The sequence below is a fragment of the Phoxinus phoxinus genome, assembly GCF_949152265.1.
Source record: "Phoxinus phoxinus genome assembly, chromosome: 25".
NCBI lineage: Eukaryota > Metazoa > Chordata > Actinopteri > Cypriniformes > Leuciscidae > Phoxinus > Phoxinus phoxinus.
Window position 1 is genome coordinate 25,330,884 of NC_136900.1, and position 5,000 is coordinate 25,335,883.

General features: G+C 41.7%; 1 long non-coding RNA gene across 2 annotated transcripts in view; it reads left to right on the top strand.

Moving 5' to 3' along the window:
- Positions 1 to 5,000, top strand: part of LOC306993477 — an 8,941-nt gene that overhangs the window by 616 nt on the left and 3,325 nt on the right. Inside the window, exons 1-4 of one of the 2 annotated variants that reach the window (XR_013796456.1) lie at positions 1 to 259; positions 774 to 912; positions 1,602 to 1,681; positions 2,136 to 2,265. The exon at positions 1 to 259 is cut by the window's left edge and continues 616 nt beyond it. This is a non-coding gene — a long non-coding RNA (uncharacterized lncRNA). Of the gene's footprint in view, positions 913 to 1,601; positions 1,682 to 2,135; positions 2,266 to 5,000 lie in introns of both variants that reach the window. The other variant, XR_013796457.1, reaches the window with a different exon arrangement.

Sequence of the window (5,000 nt, forward strand, 5' to 3'; positions counted from 1 at the left end):
GTAACAGCGCAGCGCTTCGTCAGAACGCCGCCTCACTATTGGCCAGCATCACACACATGACCAGCGTCGGCCAATAGTGAGCCTCCGTTCTAACGTACAGCACAGAAGCGCTGCGCGTACAACACCAGCGAGTCGAAGTTCTCCCGGATCTGGACAGAAGTGTGTCTCTGTGTGTGATGAGGTTTTTAAGCGAGGCCATCGCTAAATTACAGCAATAAACGGGAAACGGCCCGGACACTGAAGCCCAGGAGCTGTTTGGGTAATGGTGTGTGTGTGTGTGTGTGTGTGTGTGTGTGTGTGTGTGTGTGTGTGTGTGTGTGTGTGTGTGTGTGTGTGTGTGTGATGGATGAGCTGCCAGAATCTGAGCAGAAACTGGGAAGCAATCAGGCAGAAATAAGCTGGAGCTCTCAGGATTGATCACAGGCGTCTCGCTTGATTGGACGAGTGAAATGATGTCACCAGTTTGGAGCGTTTCCATTGGTTGTTCCCAGAAAGATGCAGTTGCACATATAGACTTTTATATAATATAGATGTGAATTCAGAATGATTTGGACACTTTCTGCCATTGAGATGACTTGGAAAAAGTGTCCCAATCATCCTGAATTCACCAATATTTCTTTTATTTATGCCACTTGTTTCTGTTAGTCAGGTTTAAAGGAGGAAATGAGCGACTTACACACTCTAAAAATAATTGATTAGGTTATGTTTTCGATCCAAATCCTGTGTTGAGCCTTTTGTGTAATTCTTTGTGTTATTTTCCAGTGTTTGTGTAGTTTTTGTGTTACCCAGATGATCCTGGGTCAGACGTAATAACCCAGCGGTTGAGTTATTTCTCGCGGGCTTTTTGCGACCTCTTCAGGAGAGAGAGCAGATCTCAGCGCCATCTTGGTGCGTGTCTTCGGGAAAATACAGGTTTGTTTACATTTTATTTGATCTAAAAATTCGTTATTGTGCTGTATATGGTTTAATTGTATGCTAATCAACATACGGACGCGATGTGAGTCGTCAGTCTTTACGCGTGATGGAAACTTGCTTAAAATTGTAAGGTTTTGTTAAAAAAGATACAGAACCGTGGAAACGGGATAACCGAAACTGGTAGATTACACTTTAATTACTTCTAATATTAGTTAAACGAGCTTAAATGTTGGCAATATGTATTAAATTATAAACTATGCTACTACATTTTTAAAAATAAAGGAATATTCATGCAAGCCAGTGGTTACAGTGTAGTTTTAAAACGTTAGACATTAATTCATGTATGTAGTTAAAAAAAGAAAAAAAGCTAGTACTATAATAAAATGAACTAAACTATTAACCCAACATGTGTTCTGTCCTATAGTTACCCAGCCCTTGGGTTGATTTTAACCCAGTGTTTTTTAGAGTGCGACTCAAACATGGCTTGACATTTCTGATATTTTAAGGTTGATATTAAACGCTTGTCTGTCATATTAATGAACACAGAACTGCTTTATATTCAGAACATGATCAGTTCAACATTTCAATCCAGTATTTATAGATCCTCAGGTCAAGCCTTCACACGCCGGCAGTCAGACTCGGTTTTCCACCGGCAGATTTACTCATTTTGTGGTTCTGTCCTGCAGGTTTCATCCGCTGGGATCTCGTGTTCTTCCCGTAATTGGCCTGAGATGACTTTCATGTTGAGCTTTATGGCTCATTTGAGGTAAAAAATCATGTTGTGGAGTAACTGTAGTTATATAATAGCCCATCAATCATCTCAATTGAGCTTCTGTTGCTGGAAAACAGCACTCGCTGGAATCAATGGTTCCTCAGGATCTCTGCTTCTGAAACACTGTTGATTTATGGATGCCGAGTTTTGATCGGGAATCGTGTCGTGTCCTATACAGTCGAACCAGGAATTATTCACACACCAGATATAATATTTGATATGTTTTCACTAGTGTGTTCAGGACACTGTAGTTAATTTCTGTAAGTGAGGAGAGCAGAATAAAGTAAACTGTGATATATTAAACCCAAATATTCTCTCTCTCTCTCTCTCTCTCTCTCTCTCTCTCTCTCTCTCTCTCTCTCTCTCTCTCTCTCTCTCTCTCTCTCTCTCTCTCTCTCTCTCTCTCTCCTGATCTTCTGTTTATAACTGTGTTCCGGTGGATCTGAAGACATGATGGATGGAGACGCCTCGAGGGAAGCTTTCCAATCACTGCTTCAAACCTGAGAAATATCAAACTCGTGTTCATCAATACATGTGAAGATCCTCCGAGCGGATTCGGTTCACCGACACACACACAAGTGAGTTTATATTAATAAGCTGGGGAATATGACCTCGACACACACACACACACACGCCAGTGAGCGTTTCAGGGAACCAGCGCGTCACTGATTCGTTCATTCAGGTTAGAAACATTAATGACGGGTGATTTTTGACATGTAGCTTTACTGGTAATGGCTGCGGTTTCCTGATCAACACATGCGCTCACATAAACCTAGACCAGACACTGTTAGTTCATGCATTAACTAATGAGACCGTACCGTCTCAGCTGGCACCAAACTGGTTCCACTGGTTATGCTGTTTTGGTGCATTTTTTGGGCACTTGTCAACCAGCTAAACTGGCTGTGAGACAAACCAAACCAGTATAAATCAGCTGAGACCAGCTAAACCAGTATAAACCAGCTGTGAGATGAGCTAAACCAGTATAAACCAGCTGTGAGACAAACTAAACCAGTATAAACCTGCTGTGAGACAAACCAAACCAGCTGAGACGAGCTAAACCAGTATAAACCAGCTGTGAGACAAAATAAACCAGCTGAGACGAGCTAAACCAGTATAAACCAGCTGTGAGACAAAATAAACCAGCTGAGGCGAGCTAAACCAGTATAAACCAGCTGTGAGACAAAATAAACCAGCTGAGACGAGCTAAACCAGTATAAACCAGCTGTGAGACAAACTAAACCAGGATAAACCAGCTGTGAGACAAACTAAACCAGGATAAACCAGCTGTGAGACAAAATAAACCAGCTGAGGCGAGCTAAACCAGTATAAACCAGCTGTGAGACAAAATAAACCAGCTGAGGCGAGCTAAACCAGTATAAACCAGCTGTGAGACAAAATAAACCAGCTGAGACGAGCTAAACCAGTATAAACTAGCTGTGAGACAAACTAAACCAGTATAAACCAGCTGTGAGACAAACTAAACCAGTATAAACCAGCTGTGAGACGAGCTAAACCAGTATAAACCAGCTGTGAGACAAACTAAACCAGTATAAACCTGCTGTGAGACAAACCAAACCAGTATAAACTAGCTGAGAGACAAACTAAACCAGTATAAACCAGCTGTGAGACAAACCAAACCAGCTGAGACCAGCTAAACCAGTATAAACCAGCTGAGAAACAAACCAAACCAGTATAAACCAGCTGATACCAGCTAAACCAGTATAAACCAGCTGATACCAGCTAAACCAGTATAAACCAGCTGATACCAGCTAAACCAGTATAAACCAGCTGTGAGACAAAATAAACCAGCTGAGACGAGCTAAACCAGTATAAACCAGCTGTGAGACAAACTAAACCAGTATAAACCAGCTGTGAGACAAACTAAACCAGTATAAACCAGCTGTGAGACAAACTAAACCAGTATAAACCAGCTGTGAGACAAACTAAACCAGTATAAACCTGCTGAGAGGCAAACTAAACCAGTATAAACCTGCTGAGAGGCAAACTAAACCAGTATAAACCAGCTGTGAGACAAAATAAACCAGCTGAGACGAGCTAAACCAGTAAAAACCAGCTGTGAGACAAACTAAACCAGTATAAACCTGCTGTGAGACGAGCTAAACCAGTATAAACCAGCTGTGAGACAAACTAAACCAGTATAAACCTGCTGTGAGACAAACCAAACCAGTATAAACTAGCTGAGAGACAAACTAAACCAGTATAAACCAGCTGTGAGACAAACCAAACCAGCTGAGACCAGCTAAACCAGTATAAACCAGCTGAGACCAGCTAAACCAGTATAAACCAGCTGAGAAACAAACCAAACCAGTATAAACCAGCTGATACCAGCTAAACCAGTATAAACCAGCTGATACCAGCTAAACCAGTATAAACCAGCTGTGAGACATTAATATTAATCATATCAGTTCAAAATCATATCAATCGGTGGTTTTGTGAGTCACAGCATGAAATATAATGAACAGGGTTAATTTTACGAACAGACGTCAGGGGCGTAGAATAACTCGTCACGGCCGTTAGCAAATTACAGATGTCAGCGCTCGCCTGATCAGAGGATCAAGCCTTTCTCTCCGTTTCATCTCTGACTTAATGAACATCTGAGGCGCTCTGACATTCTCCACATCACTGACATTTACCAGCGCGTCGTTACACAACTCACTCAGAGCCGCGCAGAGCCAGAGCCAGAGCCAGAGCCAGAGCCGCGCAGAGCCAGAGCCAGAGCCGCGCAGAGCCAGAGCCAGAGCCGCGAGCCAGAGCCAGAGCCGCGCAGAGCCAGAGCCGCGCAGAGCCAGAGCCGCTATGAGGAGCGAGCCGTTCACACCGACAGCCACAACTGTACTGATCGAGATGGAAACTTACTTCCATCACGGAATAAATAAAAGGTAGTTGCCGACTTTTCTGACTTATTTTCTCAATTGCACGATATAAAAAGGTAAAAAGTTGGAATTTCCTTTTCTGTGGCGGAAACTAACAAAAAACTGAATTGCGAGATGTAAACTCAAATACAGAGAAAGTTAGAATTGCAAAATTTAAACTCGCAATTGCGAGAAAAAAAGTCTGAGATATTCTGAGATAAAAGAATTCGCAATTACCTTTTATAATTAAATGTTTTTATTTTAATGGTGAAACCAAAAGAAAATGCAAGAAAAAAACGCAGAAAGTTGCGAGATATAAACTTGAAGTTGCGAGATATATACCATAAAATTCGGAGACAAAAGTCAGAATTTTGAGATATAAACTCGCAACTGCAAGGAAAACATCCTAATCAACCTTTTTATTTATTTTATTTTGTGGT